The 20276-nt window shown below is 36.9% G+C and overlaps 1 long non-coding RNA gene across 1 annotated transcript; it reads right to left on the bottom strand.

Annotated features, from left to right (window-relative positions):
- Window positions 1-14486: 14486 nt before the first annotated feature.
- On the bottom strand, window positions 14487-20237 carry LOC113461338. The gene is made up of 3 exons (XR_003383568.2): window positions 19685-20237; window positions 18566-18599; window positions 14487-15400 (listed from the first exon to the last, which is right to left on the bottom strand). It is a non-coding gene; the product is annotated as an uncharacterized LOC113461338 (long non-coding RNA).
- Window positions 20238-20276: the final 39 nt, after the last annotated feature.

Below are 20276 nucleotides of genomic sequence, written 5' to 3' on the forward strand. Positions count from 1 at the left end.
CCAAAAATTAATCAAGCTAGCACCCACCATAACAAAATAGAGATTTATAACCTGAATTGGAGTTTGTGGTTACATTTTATGTCACATAGCCATATAATTAGCAACATGTTTTAGTAAAGCCAAGATATTCATTACTTGGTGTCCAAGCATTTTATGAGCCTAAGCAAGCTGGTTAATAAGAAGCTTCAATTTATAGCAGGCTCAAAGAGAAGATTAGTATTTTCCATCACACAAGCATGTACTGTTTTCTGATATGTTAACTTAGATCATTGTTCTTAGACTACTGTGGACAAAGTTTAAACGCATCAGGAGGAATGCAGATCAGTCTTCTTATGTTTCTAGGCCACAATGCCTTCTCTGCTAAACTCGCAACATTTGGAGAGCCACTTTTGATATGATTGGCTAAGGCCTTTTTAATATTTTCTGCTTCACCCTATGCAATAGCAGTAAAGACAAAACAATAGGCAACTGAATAACTAACAAGTGCAATCTCACCATGTGTTTGGCCCCTCCTAATATTAGTGCATGTGACTATGTGAGAGACAATGAAAACTTGATGTGCGAGACTTCCTAAAATAAAACAAAAGAATGGTAAATTCAGCAAAATGTGTAGAGATGGGCATCGGGTCGTGCCAGGCCCGGCCCGGCCCAGGCCCGCCGGGCCACAGACTAAACGGGCCGTGCCTGGCCCGGCCTGTTACTAAACGGGCCGTGCCAGTGTTGACCCTCTAATGGATTTTGATGAATACAAAACACTAGAGCATAATTCCCTTTATCTTAACAAGTTATTTGAGGATTTTAGTTGGTTAATTAAGAATATTGTTAAGAAATGTCTAGGCAAGTTCCCATGATTTTTAAGAACTTATTGAAGAATTTTTGAGATGAAAGAAAAAGTTCAGGGACAGCCGAGACGTCTCCGGGTTGTCTCCGAGACGTCTCTGGCACAAACAGGAAGAACTGGCACGTCTGGAGACGTCCCCGTAAAGCGCGGAGACGTCCCCGGAGCGCGGAGACGTCCCCTGAAAAAGCGGAGTCGACTCTCTCAGAGAATTCCAGAAGACTTGTTTTTCGGAGATATAACGGCGGAGACGTCCCCGTAAAGCGCGGAGACGTCCCCGGAGCGCGGAGTCGTCCCCGAAGAAGCGGAGTCGTCCCCATGCAAAAAGCGCAAACAAGCGGAGACGTCCCCGTAAAGCGCGGAGACGTCCCCGGAGCGCCTGGGACGCGACTAACAACTTTTTCAGGTTTGATTTGAATTTCAAACGTCTCTTTTTTTGTGTCTAACGGCTATATTTGCTTTTTGGGCTATAAAAGGGACCTCTTAAGTGCTTCTCAACATCTTCTTACCAACCTAATACAAGATCATTCAAGAGAGAAGAGAGAAAAAGAGGTTCAAGGGAGTTAGTGCATTCAAGTGAAGAAATCAAGCGCTTTCAAGTTTTCCAACAGATTTCGTGCTCAACTACTCTCTCCCGTTTGGCATTCAAAGCTCACATTCAAGCCGACGCGATCCACATCGGAAGAACCATCATCTCCCACGCTTCCAACGGCTAAAAGGGTTCTTGCGAGTTCTATTGTTTATATTGTTATATTTGCTTGTTTAAGAAGCTTTGATTTGTTATAAACCTTTATTCTAATATCTTGTAACTTGATTCAATCAAGGGATTGAATCAAGGGGTTAAGGTTTGTTGGTGAGCCAAAGGGAAAAAACCAACGTTGTAAGGTTGTGGTTGGTGAGCCTTTGGGAAAACCAACCGGGTTGGATTGTGAGCCCGTGAAAACAATCGGTTGGTTCGAGTCGGTGAGCCTGTGAAAACCGACCGAGTTTGTTGTGATCTCGTAAAACAACAAGTTGGGTTGTGAGCTTGTAAAACAACCGGCTGTAATCTGTAGGATTATAGTGAAATTCCCAAGAGGTCTTGAGGAGTGGATGTAGGTGCTGGGGTGCACCGAACCACTATATGTTTGTTGTGTTTGTAATGCTTCTTGTCATTGTCTAACTAACACACTTACTTACTTAGATAAATTGCTTGCTTAACTCTTATCCGCGCATCCTTTAGTTGCAAGCATATTCAATCAAGTCACGTTCTATACATCAAACTGTTGCTAAGTTTAACTTTCACTGTGCATCTGTACAACTTAGCATAATTAATCAAAAAGTTTCAAAAGCAATATAAAAGTTTTTAAAAGACCCAATTCACCCCCCCTCTTGGGTTGTATCTACTGGGCAACAAGTGGTATCAGAGCAGGTGCTCAAATATTATTTGTAGTCTTAACCGACTAGAGCCAAAGATCATGACAACTCAAATAGATAGTTTTCTAGGAGAAGGACAATCAATTGATACACCTCCACTATTTAATGGCTTAAACTATACACATTGGAAAATACGCATGCGCGTTTTTATTCAATCACAAAACTATTACTTATGGAAAATCATAATAAATGACCTTCACACACTCTCTCAAACTTTTAATGAAAAGGACTTAGCACAGTTGAATGCTAATGCTATGAACATATTATACTGTGCTATTAAAGAAACAAATTTTAATGAAATTTCTGCATGCTTATCTGCTAAGGAGATCTGGGATACTTTAGAAAATGTTTATGATAAATCTCAGACTAGCTCACATGTGCTTCAATTATATACTAACAATGAGATTGCAGAAAAGGGTGTTGAATCTCCCTCAGTCGAGTCGACTCCAAGTATCTCAGAGTCGACTCTCAAGTTCACCGAGTCGACTCCAATAAGGTCCGAGTCGACTCCGAGGCAAATCAGCTTCCTAAAGACAAAGAAGAAGAGGAAGCAAGAAGAAAGGAAGAAAGAGGTAAAAAGGAAGAGAGCCTTGACCAAGAAAGAGTCTAGCAAGAAAATAGAAGTTAGGAGCAACAATGATGATATTAGCTCCAAGGAACTACAAGAGGTAACCAACTTGTGCTTTATGGCACAAGAAGACAAGGTAAAATCTGAATCTACTCTTACCTCAAATGATTTTCAAGAAGAATTCTCTTATGATGAATTATTAAATGCTTTTCATGATTTGTATAGTGAATGTAGAAAATTAACTGTAAAGAATAAAAATCTTAAGAAACTAAATTCTGAAAATGAAAGCTTAAGGTCATTTTCAGAAGAATTGATTCAGAAAAATCATAGCTTAATTAAAGAAAATCAAAACTTAAGTAAAGAAATTAATCAATTAAAATCTTTTATTAACAAATTCACCGTAAGTTCAGAACGATTAAAAATGATGTTTGAAAGCCAATATGTTACTTATGATAAATCAAAACTTGGCTTGACTTCTTTACTTAACAATAAATCTCTAGAGAAAAAGGTTATTAATTCACCAAACAAACCATTAAATAAGATAACTTATTTCAAAAATGAAAAGGGTGGGAATAACAACTTTACCTATCGTTCTAGTATAATTAAATCAAATGGTAAGGTTATTACTATTAAACAGATATGGGTTCCAAAAGGAACCATATGTCCTAACTCTCAAGGACCCAAGCAAGCTTGGGTACCTAAAATGAAAATATGAGGATGTAGACATAGATGTGCCAAGATACCCATGGAACAAATAGAACCTTCATACAAATGGGTGCTCTAGACACACATCAAAAATGAAACTTAAAATATACTTATGAAAAGTAATTTTAAATGAAATAATAATAATAATGAAATCAGTAATCCTTGCATCTCATCATTATTTTTGCTTTAATATTTGATATGAATTGCTAGTATTGATCAATTTTGTGATATAGAAAATACTTTTGGAAATATAATCAAATCATTTCATTTTATAGTATACTTTACTCACTATTAGATAAGTTGCTAAATGATTAAACAATTTATTAAGAATAACTCTATGAATTCTCTATATGCTTGATTGAGAGTTTTTATCCATGGCATTATTGTTTAAATGATAATGTGTACTTGGTATGCTTTTGAATATATGCACTATGAATACCAAGATTAAAGAAACCATCTTTGGCATATAAAATCAACTCATGCTAGTATGTACTTAATCTCAAAAGACCTTGTCATTGCCTTACTTAGATTATCTTCTAAAAGGTCAAAGCTTGCTATGCATGTTAACTAAGGAAACAAACAAAATCAATTTCTAAATCTAATGATGTTGTTTCCAATACTAAGTTTTCAAAAGCTTACACTGGCTTTGTTCTTGGCACGTAAATTGAAATATTTTCTGCATTGGCACAAACTCACAAAAAGGGTTCAAATGAAAAAGGTTTGCAAAAGTATCATGGGATAGTCTTGAAAACCAATTTTTTATCAAGTTGTGCATAGAAAATAATATTGAATACAATTGTTTCAGCACCAAGGACACCATAAGTAAAATAGGATTAATAGAATTCTTGAAGAAATGAAAAGACAATTGTGTATGATAGTCATCTACTTAAATGATTTTTAAAAGCTATCATCACTGCTTGTCATACATATGATTTCTATTAAATCTATTTTTTTTGATGAAAACTCTTTTTGATCTTCTGAAAAATAGAAAATGAACTATTGCATATCTTTCATATTTATCAGTAGTATATGTTATACTTGATATGGTTTCTTGAAAGTAATGCCAAATCTGATAGAGATATGTCTATCCTTGGATATCATTCATCAAGCAATGCATATAGAATATTCAATGAAAAGATTTTAGTTGCAGAAATATCAATTCATTTTATTCTTTATGAGACTAATGATTTATTATCAAGATACTAAAATCAAATTATATATGTATATGGTTAATCTTTTACATATAACAATCTGAAAACATGTTAATAATTAGAACCAAATTGAGCTTTTCAGAAATGCACTTAATGAAGAAAAATTGATGACTACTAAAAGACTAAATCAAGAAAAGATGAAATAGATCTTGATGAAATTCTTGCATGATTAGAAGTAAAGATCACCATTATCATTTGCTTGCTTTATGAGCTTTATATTCTATCAAATGAGTGTGTAGAATGGACTCCTATGTGCTTACTTTATTAAAGAAGATATATGTTAAATAACCACCATATTTGAAAACACTCATTACAAATATGATAAAGCAATATATGATTTGAAACAAGCATCAAAAGCGTGATATAAAAGCTTAAGCAACCTTTTCGACAGAAAGTAATAAATCTATGCATCAAAAGAAGAATTTGTGATATCTTACTTGCTCAAAGTATACATTGATGACATCATTCTTGGTTCTACTAATGGAGATTTATATGAAGATTTTACTAAGCTCATGCAAGGTGAGTTTGAAATATGTATGATGAATGAATTAACATTTTTTTCTCAAACTCCAAATTAAAACAAACAAGAAAGGGGATATTCATTGACCAAAGTTAGTCCACAAGACAACTCTTATAGAAGATTGGCATGAAGAAGGTATGTCTATGACCCCATCTTGTAGAATTTGAAAAGGATGAGCAAAGTAGATCTATTGTTTTAAAGCTGTATTGAAGCATGATAGAATAATTATTTTATCATACAGTTAGTAGACCAGATTGTATGATCATTGTGTGCCCTTGTGCAAGACTTCAATCTAACTTTAATGAATCACATTTTATTGATAACAAATAAATCATAATCTGAATTTTGATAGAAACAACCGTTTAAGATAAGTTGATTAAAACTTAGCTAACATGTCTTATTGATAATTATCTTAAGCAAATAGAATCTAAGCTAAATTGATTCTGAAAATAAAAAAAAAAGGAATTGATCTTGATAAATCTTCCTATTGCTTCACATGCTTGTCTTTGAACCATCTTGGTTAATGAAACTATCTCTTTAAGTTCAAGTGACATATGCTTGCTTATATTTAGGCAATCTCTTGAGTAAAATGACTCAACACTCAATTATTGTCATATCGTACATTGAGTCATCTAGTTAAGAAATATATGGTATGAATGTTTTGTATCTTGAAGAAACTAATAATTTTCCTTCAAGAAAGAAAAGAATTTTGTTAATAATGCAGGATCTTTAAGCAAGAAAATGAGAGATTTCAACTTGAAGGAAACCTCCACATAAGATACAATAAACATTCACATGCAAACAAGAGAGAGGATCTTCTTCAGCCAAAAGTTCACACATAAGAAATCTAGTTTGGCTTGAAGAATATAGAATGAATAGGTAATTTTAGATACATTTCTCATAAATTAATTGAGCAAAGTCAATAACTTAAATCCTATTATGGCATGATTAAATTCTTTAATTATTAATTTTTGATATCATGTCTATATGTGTATTGACTGACTTATACTTTTAAAAATTGTTTCATGGTTTGCTCAATCTAAAATATTTCTATGGCTGTATCATAACCATGAAATACACAAGTATATGATTAAAACTCTGATTTAGAATGACTTGTGAGAAGCTACGAATTCTTGGGCATAATGAAAATAGTGTTTGCATGATATACCTCTATACGATACATTTCATTATTTCTTTATTCTGCTCTTTCATGTAGATTACTTGAGAATAACAAAAAGAGAGAGAGATAAAGAAAAGAAAATGGACATTGTTCAAGAGATGAAAAATCTGAGCAAAGGCAAGTACTTCAATCTTAAGGAAAAGCAAAACAAGCATAATATATTCGGCACATTTGGAAGGGATAAAATCTATAATTAATTACACTCAAACAGGGAGAGTTTGAAGTAAACATTTTAACCTTTCTATATTGCTCATCATAGGGATGGTGCCAATGGGGAGGCTAGTGGTAGTACCCGGCACTATTTGACCCAACTATTCGGTGTAGGGCATATTAGGGACGGCACAAGAGGGAGGCTAGTGGTAGTACCTCGTGCCCCTTCCCAACTCCACCGGATAGGGAGCAAATAGAGTATAGAGCATAAGAAAGTAAAAATGAAAGACAAAGTAAATGAAAGTATATAAGAAGAATCAAGTTTTTTTTTATCACTTGAAAACATAATTTAAGGATGAAATCAATGCAAGATAATATTTAAATAGGAGGAGTTTATTTGAAAAGAATTGATTTTGATCCTTGACATGCTTGTTCTTATTATTTTAATGTATGACTTAACACTTAATATAGTGTGCATATGGTATGATGTCTTGATTTATGGGTTCTCAATGTTTTACAATGCTTCATGCTTGGATAATTTGATTGAATATTTGGAATACTATATAAATTTTTTTTTGTATTGTTAAAAAGAAATTTCAGATTTGTCATTCACAATCATCGTTAAAATCTGAAAGGTGAATAAATTTGTAAAAAGGAGAAGAGAAGGATATTTCTATTTAGGCAAAATGAATTGAGTTTGTTCTATCCTTCAAACCTTGGTATATAATGTGCTAAACATAAATACAAATATTCTGAATATCCTCTTATATGTGTGAAATATGTGTCTTCAATCATAATGATTTAAGATGAGCTACAATGTGGAAGATCCATATCTCAAATTATGACTTTAAAAGCCTCTATTGAAAATCTTTATGAAATTCAGAATCTGATTTTGTATAAAAGCTTAAACTCAATATGATTTCTAAATAAAATCTTAATTTAAGAAAAACAGAATTAATTTTGATGCCTTGGTTGATTGCTCCGATACGCATCCGAAACATATCATTTCTTATCTTCAAAGTATACTAATATTGGTCTAAATGATGTGTCTTTCAATGATCTTAATTGCAAACAAATATTTTTAAATATATGAGTTTATTTTGATATTAAAAAGATTTATTATGCTTCATGTATCCATTGCAGAAAAACTATAATTAAGAAATTGAGTTCTATAAATAGATATACTTCAATGATCATCTATATGTTTTTCTCTCCTACATTATTAAAGACTTCCATCAATAGAGTGAATGATCTTAAAACTAGAAATATTTCAGTTCACTCAAATGACTCTAAAAGAAAGAAAATGTAAATGCTTTTGAAAGAAATTGAGCTTCAAATGAATCATCTTCTGATTAATATTTCTATACATTTTCTCTAAGATTAAGAGAAAGCATAACTTGTTCGTAAAGGATTAGAAAGAGTAATTACTACAAATTTTGGAATAATACTAGATTACTCTACATTCTCGATATTACAGAATTTCAGTGTTATTCACGTTTATCACTAAAATCTGAAATTCAACAATTTAAAATGATTAAAGAAGAATGCATCTTTTGAGGGGGAGCTTTAGATATTCAGTATCCTATCCCAAAGACACTTTATTTTGATGCATACTTTGAATTTTATGGATTGATTTTGATGAACCTCCTTATATTGCAAGACATGCTTTAATTTCCTTGAGATGAGTTCTATAAAGGTTGTCTTATCTCAAACCTTGAGTCTTATGAAAATAAGCTGAAATATATTTTTGAGATTGACAATCTTATTGAACATTATCTTAGGATTCTAAACTCTTAAATGGAATGATCAATTGAGGGGGAGAAAGAAAATTTCAGAAGGAGAGGTCTTATGGAACTTAATCGCATAAATCTATAACTAAAGGAGAGAGAAAGAACACTAAATGAAAAGTGATTCTAATACTCTCCAATATGTATCATCTGAAATTTAAATCTGAAAATCTGTATGATACACCTTGAGGCGTGTTACTTGGTTAGTATATCTCATGCATCACTCTTGAACCAAATTGCAAATCTTAAGAGCCTCTAATTTAATGAAAAAGGGGGAGAATAATGTGTTAAATTTTCTTGAGTATCTCTTAGAAAATCTATTTTTGAACTTCACTAATGAGTCCTAATTGGCTTGCTCTTTAGAACTTCAATTTTGTGCCAATTCATTATTTTATGTATCAAATTGTGCTTATTCTCTAAAGAAATAAAAGAAAGTCTTTAAAAGAGCTCTAAGATGTATCAAAAATTGCATGAATTCATATTTTGGTATTTGTGCCCCAATGCTCTTATTATCATAAAAAAACTTTGAAGTCATTAAGAATTAATGATCCAACAGGATGATATGTCTTTCAAATATATAAGTTTTGATCTTTTACTCTGAAAATCAATTGAATTGCTCTCCTATTGATAAAATACTTAATAGATTAGGCAAAAGGTCTTAAATGAACAAGCTTTCCCACTTATTATTGAAGAGAGGTCAGATTTCCATTCGTGCTTTCCTTGAATATCATTTGTGGTACTTCTTGAATTAACCTAAGGAAGATTCCACCTACACTTGATTAGAAAACTATCTGTGGTATCAAATTAGAAAATTTCTTGAAATCACATTCGATGTGTTCTGCTCTGGAATTATCTTAATTGGCTCTGATCTATGCTCATTAATCTTTTTCTAACATTATTGCCTTGAGTTATATGATTCATATTCTTGCAATAACTTGACATGCAAATCAGAGTACAATAAGAAAAAGAAATATCTGAGTATTCTTATCTTTGTGCTTAATGTTCCACTATCTTTTTGATGTTGTCAAAAAGGGGAAGAAATATCTAAGTATATGCTCATAATGCTTTGTATTTTATATTAAATACCAACTCAGCTTAAACTGAAATAGGTTGATTGTGTTAAGCTGATTAAATCTAAAGCATTATCATGAAGTATGTTTTAAATATTTATGTTTTCTACTTCATGCAACTTAGCTATGCATTAGTCCTAGAACACAATATATTTTATATTGCACATACTCCAAGTTTTGTCATCATCAAAAAGGGGGAGATTGTTGACCCTCTAATGGATTTTGATGAATACAAAACACTAGAGCATAATTCCCTTTATCTTAACAAGTTATTTGAGGATTTTAGTTGGTTAATTAAGAATATTGTTAAGAAATGTCTAGGCAAGTTCCCATGATTTTTAAGAACTTATTGAAGAATTTTTGAGATGAAAGAAAAAGTTCAGGGACAGCCGAGACGTCTCCGGGTTGTCTCCGAGACGTCTCTGGCACAAACAGGAAGAACTGGCACGTCTGGAGACGTCCCCGTAAAGCGCGGAGACGTCCCCGGAGCGCGGAGACGTCCCCTGAAAAAGCGGAGTCGACTCTCTCAGAGAATTCCAGAAGACTTGTTTTTCGGAGATATAACGGCGGAGACGTCCCCGTAAAGCGCGGAGACGTCCCCGGAGCGCGGAGTCGTCCCCGAAGAAGCGGAGTCGTCCCCATGCAAAAAGCGCAAACAAGCGGAGACGTCCCCGTAAAGCGCGGAGACGTCCCCGGAGCGCCTGGGACGCGACTAACAACTTTTTCAGGTTTGATTTGAATTTCAAACGTCTCTTTTTTTGTGTCTAACGGCTATATTTGCTTTTTGGGCTATAAAAGGGACCTCTTAAGTGCTTCTCAACATCTTCTTACCAACCTAATACAAGATCATTCAAGAGAGAAGAGAGAAAAAGAGGTTCAAGGGAGTTAGTGCATTCAAGTGAAGAAATCAAGCGCCTTCAAGTTTTCCAACAGATTTCGTGCTCAACTACTCTCTCCCGTTTGGCATTCAAAGCTCACATTCAAGCCGACGCGATCCACATCGGAAGAACCATCATCTCCCACGCTTCCAACGGCTAAAAGGGTTCTTGCGAGTTCTATTGTTTATATTGTTATATTTGCTTGTTTAAGAAGCTTTGATTTGTTATAAACCTTTATTCTAATCTCTTGTAACTTGATTCAATCAAGGGATTGAATCAAGGGGTTAAGGTTTGTTGGTGAGCCAAAGGGAAAAAACCAACGTTGTAAGGTTGTGGTTGGTGAGCCTTTGGGAAAACCAACCGGGTTGGATTGTGAGCCCGTGAAAACAATCGGTTGGTTCGAGTCGGTGAGCCTGTGAAAACCGACCGAGTTTGTTGTGATCTCGTAAAACAACAAGTTGGGTTGTGAGCTTGTAAAACAACCGGCTGTAATCTGTAGGATTATAGTGAAATTCCCAAGAGGTCTTGGGGAGTGGATGTAGGTGCTGGGGTGCACCGAACCACTATATGTTTGTTGTGTTTGTAATGCTTCTTGTCATTGTCTAACTAACACACTTACTTACTTAGATAAATTGCTTGCTTAACTCTTATCCGCGCATACTTTAGTTGCAAGCATAGTCAATCAAGTCACGTTCTATACATCAAACTGTTGCTAAGTTTAACTTTCACTGTGCATCTGTACAACTTAGCATAATTAATCAAAAAGTTTCAAAAGCAATATAAAAGTTTTTAAAAGACCCAATTCACCCCCCCTCTTGGGTTGTATCTACTGGGCAACAGCCAGGCACGGCCCGCTTAGCCTAAAAGCTAAGCCCGACCCGGCCCGCTTAGCCTAAAAGCTAAGCCTGGCCCGGCCCTAGGCCCGTGGGGTGGTGAGCCGTGCCGGGCCCTGGCACAAGATGGGCCGTGCCTGGCACGGCCCATCACGGGCCGCGAAATGGGCCGTGCCTGGCACAGCCCGTAAGGCACGAGACGGGCCGTGCCTGGCACGGCCTGTCTGGCAACAAAAAAATAGCCGTTACGGGCCGTGCCTGGCACGGCCCGTCTGGCAACAAAAAAAAAAAAAGCCATTACCCATAACGGCTATTTTTGGTTTTTACCCAAAATACCCCTCCCAACAGTCATAAAACGGCTAATTTGAGGGGTATTTTGGAAGAAAAAATATTTGGAGTCCTATAAATACCCCTTTCCTCCCTCATTCTCACCACACCAAACCAACTCTTCTCTCTTTCTCTACTACTACTATTTCTCTCTTCTAGCAATATTTAGCAAGTGCTCTAGGCTTCTAGCAATTTAATTTTTAGTTTGCATTTAGCAAGTGTTCAAGTGCTACACAAGAGGAGGTTCTTGTTGAGAAGAGAAGGTCACTCCTTGTTGAGAGCACAAGAGGAAGCTCACAAATCTCGGCTCTACCTCTGGTCTTCTACTCAATTCCTCCTTGTGGTTAGTTTTTATTTTTTGCATTCATCAATTTAGATATGTCATCTTTTGATGAAAGTTAGTTTGGCATTCCTCCTGTTTCTGAGGGAGAAGAAACTAATCCCCAACCCCATGTTCCTAGTTCCTCTAGAACCAGTGAACCGAGTGAAGATCAAACCTCTTCTCGTAAGAGGACTAGTGCTGTATGGAATGAATTTGATAGAATTATGGTTGATGGAGTCTGAAAAGCAAAATGTAAGAAATGTGCCAAACTTTATATTGTAGTAGTAGTGGGGGAACAGGCCATTTAAAAAGACATCAAGAGAGTCATAGGATGCATGATTCTCGTCTTCAAAGTATCCCTAATATACAAGGGGGATCACTTTTAGGTAATTTTGCATATAATCATGAAAATCAAAGAAAATCACTTGTAAAATGGATAGTTAAGGATGAATTACCTTTTAGTTTATATGAATCTTTTAATTTTGAAGAATATGTTCAATTAAACCTACAACCTGCTTACAAAAGAATTAGTAGGCGTACATTTAGAAGAGTAGCTATGACTAACTTTTTAGCAATGAGACAAAGTTTAATTGAAACACTCTCTACTTTAAATGTAAAAGTTTCATTAACTTCTGATATTTGGTCAGCATCTGTAGGTAGTAATTGTTTTATTGCTATTACTGCTCATTATATTGATAATGATTGGCAATTAAATAAACGTATTCTTGCTTTTCGTGCTTTTGATTTTCCACATTCTGGGCAACAAATTTCAAATGCCATTTATCAAACTGCATGTTCATATAATATTAATGATAAAATTATGTCTATTACTTTTGATAATACATCTAATAATAATTCTGCTGTTACATTATTAAAGGACTCATTGCATCCCATGTTAAATGAAAATTTATTGCATATTAGATGTGCATGTCATATCTTAAATCTTTCTGCACAAGCTGGCATGGGCATGATTCAAGGTGTCATTTCAAAAATTAGAAATGCAGTTTCTTTTATTCATGCTTCAAGATCAAGACTTCAAGAATTTAAGGAACTATGTATAAATCATGGTAAACGTTTTAAAAAATTTAAACTTGATGTAATTACTCGTTGGAACTCAACATATAGCATGATACATGATGCATACCCATATAAAAACTTATTAAGTGCATATATTAATGATCGTGGATTAGACTTTACATTGATTGAAATTGATTGGAATAAAGAAAAAAATTTGGAAGATTTTTTGCTTAGTTTTTATAATGCTACTAATGTTCTTTCTGGTATTTATTATCCAACTTCATGTTCATTTTTACAACAAGCATATATGATTAGTCAAAAATTTGCAGAACATAGATAGGATGATGTTTTAATGCCTATTATTGAACAAATGGAATCTAAATGGAATGAGTATTGGGACAAGATATGTCCTATGCATAACTTAGCTGCTGTATTTGATCCAAGAGTTAAATTGAATGACGTACTAATTTTACTTGATGCATATTGTGAAAATATAATTCAAGATCCTGAACCTGCTAAAATTGAGGTAAAACAACTTCTTTATGATATTTATGCTATATATGATGAAAAAAATTCGTAGATCTAGATTCTCCGTACAAAGCTCTATTTCTTCTTCTAGTAGTTCTCGTTCGTCATCTATTTTTTCATTCATTGCACAGAGAAAATACACACATGCTTCAAGTTCATCTTCATCTTCTTCATCTTTAAGTAGTAAACTAGAATTTTATTTACGAAATGATCTTCAGTCTGCATATGATGAAAATCAAATAGAGAGAATAGATGTATTATCTTGGTGGAAGAGTGTTAAAAATCAATATCCTGTTATGTCTGCAATTGCACGCGATATTTTAGCTGTGCCGATGTCCACAGTAACATCGGAATCTGCTTTTAGTGCAGGTCGGCGTGTTCTTGACGAAAAGAGAAGTAGGATGACTGGCGAAACGGTTGAGATGCTTCTCTGCTTCCAAGATTGGTTGGATGCTGAGGCGAGACTTCAAGATAAAGGTGGACATGATACAACATCCTCTGATGATGATGATACAAACACTACTGAATAGTGAATACTGATGATTAGTAAGATTTTAATCATTTATTTTTATTTCTTAATTTTTTATAATTGTATATTTTTATTTTTTTAATTGTTAAAGTGAGTCATCTCTATTTTTTCTCCTTTCTTATTGTATTTTGGAGGTCAGACCAAGATCCAAACCTCCCTTCATGTACCATTTTGATTTAAATTAATAAACTAGTAGGGGTCTATGCCAAACCCCCCACCATTAAGGTGGCTTTATATTAATAAATCCTTAGTTCCCAATATTTATTAATTTATTAAAAAAATTATTCCCATTTATGTTAAGGGGGACGAGCCGTGCCTGGCCCGGCCCAGGCCCAGTTCAGGCCTTATGGGCCGTTCCGGGCTGGCTTGCGGGCCGTGCCGTGCTTAGCCCATGAATCGTGCCAGCCCAGGCCCTTATGGGCCGTGCCGGGCTGGCTCGCGGGCCGTGCCGTGCTTGGCCCACGAATCGTGCCAGCCCAGGCCCTTATGGGCCGTGCTGGGCTCGGCCCGCGGGCCAGAAATTCTTAACCCAGCCCGGCCCCCTTTTATGGGCCGTGCTAGGCACGGCCCGTTACTGTAGCAAGCGGACCGTGCCTGGCACGGCCCGCTTCGTGCTGGGCCGTGCCAGGCCATGGGCGGCCCAGCCCAATGCCCACCTCTAAAAATGTGTAGATAGATAAATTGGTTTTGGTTCTTTTACCTGTGCATATGCAAATGTGTAGGTGAAAACTAAATAAATTGATGGGGTTCATGGGTGGAGACCTTAAAGACTAAAGGATATGCATGCTCTATTCTGGATCAAAAGGATCTTATGAAAAAGCAGATGGTGGAGACAAAAGAGATTTCTTCCGAGTTGGAGAGAGTTTATGCCCAAAACCCTTAAGACTCTAATTTGCTGGGTAATGAAGTTTCAGGATAACTTTGAATAATTTGTTAGCTGAGGGGTATGTTATGATGAAATAGGGAGACCTGAGTCACCACTGTAATGTTTAAGGGCGGAAGGAAAAAAAAAGGCCATTATTGTGCCTCCACTTTAAGAGGGAAAGGGGCATGTAAAACACTATATTCCATAACAGCTTTCTGGTCACAGTCTTTCCTTACTCCTAAGCCTATTGATGATATCAGACTTAGTTGGAGATTTGCTCTATATATGGGCACTTATTGAGAAAGCAAGACTCTGGATTGTCGAGGAGTTTGACTACTCAATGATGGCTCATCTTCCAAGGGATTAACTGAAGGTCAATATTGAAGGTTAAGGAAGCAAAGCTAAATCAAGATGTAGTTGTGTCATGGCCTTATGGCTAACAAAAACTCTAAGAATGAGAGACAAACTAGCAAATTAATTTTAATTGCGTAACTGTGAAAGGAGATATAAAACGACTATCATTTGACAGTGATAAAGCACAAGATGAAAGATTACAGTACCCTGAAGTTCGATCTCATATTACCGTGCATTGAGAAATATGCTTTCAGGTGCCCTCATAAAGTTGCTAGATCCATATCCACAGGATAAAACCTAACCTAAAAAATGTACACCTTATTCAGTGTCTTTCTGTCTAATTTTTTAGCCATCAGAAAGGACCCAATCAATGACTAAAACGTTAAGAGATATGTTTCACAATTCATCTGTTAAGTATTCTAGAAAAAGAACACACGTGTATAGCTACATTAACAATGGTCTGGAACAAGTGACAGCTAATAAGTTAGTCGCAAACATGAAGAAATGGCTCCGTCCTCCACCAACTCAACCATGAAGTATCTAGCTATGCTTGTTACTAACACATGCACATCCATGCTTATAGTAAATGCATGCATGCACGCAGAACATATACTAAGAACTAGCTAATTTTGCTAGTAACTTGCGCACTCATGCTCATGCATACGTCTGTTCAGATATGTCGTACACGATACTTAATTATAAAAGACTAACATGAAGTTTGCTTTTTCTGCAAATCAAAGTTGACATTTGGCATGGATGTGCTTAAGAATGTAATTTGACCTTTATTAAAACTTTATCTACTGAATTTTGCCAGATTTGGTGGAATGTCAAAGATGTTGGACAAGTATTAAGAAAGCAGAATTCGGTTTCAAGAATTCCTAAATGGAAAACATAAACTCATGATTTCCTTTTACCTTTTATTGTTTAATGTCTATCATATAATTTATTTAAACAATTACAAGCTCTCAATTCATGCCACGCCAATACTAGCAGATTGTTGGACATATTCTGCCGCTGTGCGGGCCATACCTTGCGGGGTCCCTGAGCAGCATAGGGAGGGTCACTGTCAGCATGTCCTGCCGCCTGCCAACGGCGATGGCTTGGTTAGTAGGTGGGTTATACCCGAGGGTCCCTGAACCCATGGCGAGGCCAGGTCAGAGTCTGGGGTGGGCGAGGCCTGGTCGGAGTCGACTCGTGGCGCTGCCTTTGGTAGGGTTTAAGAAAATAGAGTTGCGCCTTCACTAACACCGGTCGGTTTTGGTGTAATGGTAGCGCTTGATCCTGACAACTGGTATCAAAGTCAGAGGTCTCGAGTTCGAAATCCAGGCATCGCGTTGGGGGGGAGGGAATGTTGGACATATTCTGCCACTGTGCGGGCCATACCTTGTGGGGTCCCTGAGTAGTACAGGGAGGGTCACTGTCAGCATGTCCTGCCGCCTGCCAACGGCGATGGCTTGGTTAGTAGGTGGGTTATACCCGAGGGTCCCTGAACCCATGGCGAGGCCAGGTCGGAGTCCGGGGTGGGCGAGGCCTGGTCGGAGTCGACTCCTGGCCCTGCCTTTGGTGGGGTTTAAGGAAATAGAGTTGCGCCTTCACTAACACCAGTCGATTTTGGTGTAATGGTAGCGCTTGATCCTGACACAGATGATGCTTGTTGACACCATTTGGTGGTAGCTCATGCTAGCTTGCTGGGTTGGTTTTGTCTACTTCATATATCAGTAGTGGAAGGTTAGCCCATGTGAAAACATTTTAGGAATGTCTATAGAATTAATAAGAAAAATGGACTTTAAAACTTGCTGAAGTAGATTAGCTAAAGTGATTTGAAAAAAAAAACAATTATTCAACATATAATTCTAGGTTAGATGTTTTCAACAGATATGATTGCAGATTGCAGGTTAACCAGGAAATGTCTTTAGTGTACAGCATTGTAGTATATGCAGGTGTTATCCTACCAATAGACCCCAAAACCTTAAACTGTTAGGAAAGGGGGTCAATAATGTAACAGGCCTCAATACCCCACCTCATGTGCAACTCGGACCATGCACGTGAAGGCACAAGTGAGTCACGAACGACTCAAGATAAGAACGAGCCAAGAATGACTCAACCAAGAACAAGTCAAGAGAAGAAAAGAATTAAGAAAATAAATGGGTAAAATTAGCCTGAATGGAATTTTAACCCATGACCTCTATCAATATCGGTAGAACCAGTATCGGACACTATACCGGTTATCCCACGGGACGAGTTGGTATGGGCCCGTGCCGTGCTGGGCCTGTACCGATATAGTAGAGGAGGCGGGGGAGAGAGGAAAAGAGAAAGAGAGAAGGGGGAGGGATGGAGGCTGGCAATTCGGGTAAGAGGCAGAGGAAACCTCCACGACCGAAAAACAAGGCGAGTCCCCTATTTCATTCGAAACAGGGGTCCGACCCTATTTTTCGGCCACGGAGCCTGGAGGAGCATCCTCCGCGCGGCTCGCCGACCTCCACCTCCCTCTATCTTCCTTCCTCTCCCTTCCTCCTCTGCTTGCTCTCTCTTGTTCTCTCATTCCTTCTTCTTCTCTCTCTCCAGCAACGGATTTCGTTTTCATTGCTGGAACCGTGCCGGTCAGCCTCCAGAACGGCTCGAAATGGCCGGAACCATCCGGTTCGAGACGGTTCCGCTGACCCTGACCTTTATACCATGTCAAGTTACCACTAGATCACAAAAACTTAAACTTTTGGGTCTGGTGGTTAGTTAACATGGTACCAGAGCTAAAAGTCATAGGATAAAATCCTATTCAGGCCAAATTTTTCTTCACACCACCTGCTTATTTTTTTGAGCTTTTGGGGTCCAGAGGTTAGTTAACATGGCATCAGAGCTCAAAGTCAAGGGTTCAAAACCTATTCAGGCTAATTTTTTTTCATACCACCCATTTATTTTCATGAATCTTTTCTTCTCTTGACTTGTTCCGAGTCTAGTCCTTCTTAACTTGTTCCTGCCTTCATGTGCATGGAGTAGGTGGCCTGATATACATGGTTGACTGTCTTTCCCAATAGCTTAAGCTTTTAGGGTCTAGTGGTTAGTTAACAACAGAGAATAGTATATCTTTGATTTAAGATTTTCTTTTAGTCTTATGAGACAATAATTAAAGTTTACAAGGAAAGAAAAGAGAATCTATCACTATTCTCGACATATATAATTGGGCAACTTAAGGTGAAAATTTTTAGAATCTATGAAGTGTTGTTAAGCATATTTTCATAAGATAAAGGCACTCGGTGAGTATTGCCATTATCATGAATTAAAAATTTAAAATATGAAGTTCCATACTTAAAACATACAAGTTGGTATGTAAATTGGCTTGCCTTTGAGCATCATAACTCAAAGCTTTATCATATATGGAAAATAAAATGAAAAAATATGTTTGCAATGGAATGTGTAGAACTTAACAAACAGAACTGAACGATGCGGTAGAAAGATGATAGTTGAGGTACCTGAAAAATATTCCAATGGTCGTAAGATTTGAAACTGCCATCATATGGTTTATCAAATATTCAGTAAGAAAACGACTGAAGGCATAAATGAATGATAAAAAGGTAGCTAAATAAAGAGGCTTATTCTCAAGGTTACATGCACAAAGAAAACAGAGAGTGCAGGTCAGAAGAGTCCAAATTCCAAACGTTCGGCCATGAAGATCGGTCATTGCAAATAAAACTATATTCCAGTTAGAAGTAATTGTAATCATCATTCATGAAACAAAAGAAATAAAGCGCAGGTCCAATATTGCATGGGAGATGAGCACTATTTGCTTAGACAAAGTGAACAATTGATGTAAATTTACTCATGCACCCAGAAAATGAAAAATCCAGCAAGCTTAATGACTGAAAACTTCTCAGTGCCTCACACAGACTGCTGACAAGGTGTAATTAGCAATATAAGCTGTCCAGCATACCAGACTTTGACCAGTTAGTTATCTCCATTACATTAACAAAACAGCAATTATAAGAAGTTCAAAGAATAAGGAACACAACACTGAAAGGACTTAAAGATGCTTAATTAATTATTATCAAGAAGATTGTATCATGCAGCATGCTACTCTTTAGAATTATTTGTGACCTAAACGTCGAGATGCTATATACGAAGTTATGAAATTATTCAACATGACACTTGGTCATAAAAATACACCAAATCCCTCAACAAAGCCTTCTTGACTTAGAAATGTGCTCAATGTCTGACCTCATTTTTAAAAGACTTGTACTCACTATGACACTAACATCCAATGACCTCATAAAGCAATACATCCATACCTTACATAATAATTGTATGTCTATGTGTAGCTTAAGGTATACATGCATAAGCAGTTTAGCCACTTGTCCTGCAGTACAATAACATCAACAAGACCCCCAGCTAAATTAATTGTAGACTCCCAGAGATGTGAGATCACAAAGCACTCGCATAAAAAGATTGTCTAATGATAGTTTGGCAATGTAAAGTGTCAAAAAGTATCATGGAAACCATAATATTTCAAGTCTAACTAGAAGATTCCCAAAGGCCTATCCTTTATCAGGACCAACTTTTACATAAGGGATCCCCTCTTCACAACCATGTCTTACATTAAGAGAACATTGACAGGAGATTTGCCGAACTGCATCGATCTATACTCTGGGGCAGAGAGAGAATACACTCTGGGTTTGGGAAAAGACAGCGAGGAGGAGAGCCCATATGTCCGAGAATCCGAACCAGACACAGGCGAGGCGAAGCGAGCCCACCCGCATCAACCACAACCCCAGCGAACTCATGTCTCGCTTTCTCTCAGAGGCAATTTCGCAAACGAGTAGCGGGCGGAGAAAGGGGGAGGCATGTATCTCGGAGGGCGCGAGATCCGTGCGACCACTTTGCGCCAGAATGGCACGTTGCTGAATTTAACGGCGCAGATGAGGCCAGCGCAGCTATAGTAACATGAGGCCAGTACGGTAGATTTTGCCCCCTTCTTAATTATGGCCCGGGTTTTGGGCTTAAATTTTATTTGCATTTGTTTACCGAATTCGGCCCATGACCAGCTTTATACTTTCAAAGTAGGGGTGGCTACCCATGACCAAACCCGCGACTAACCCGATCCATTAATCCAACGGTCCACAAACGATCAATTTCTTGATGCCCACTCCATAAAGCACACGTGGCCGCACTCCCACCTCTTCTGCCCCA

This window comes from Phoenix dactylifera, unplaced genomic scaffold, assembly GCF_009389715.1.
Source record: "Phoenix dactylifera cultivar Barhee BC4 unplaced genomic scaffold, palm_55x_up_171113_PBpolish2nd_filt_p 000007F, whole genome shotgun sequence".
Taxonomy (NCBI): domain Eukaryota; kingdom Viridiplantae; phylum Streptophyta; class Magnoliopsida; order Arecales; family Arecaceae; genus Phoenix; species Phoenix dactylifera.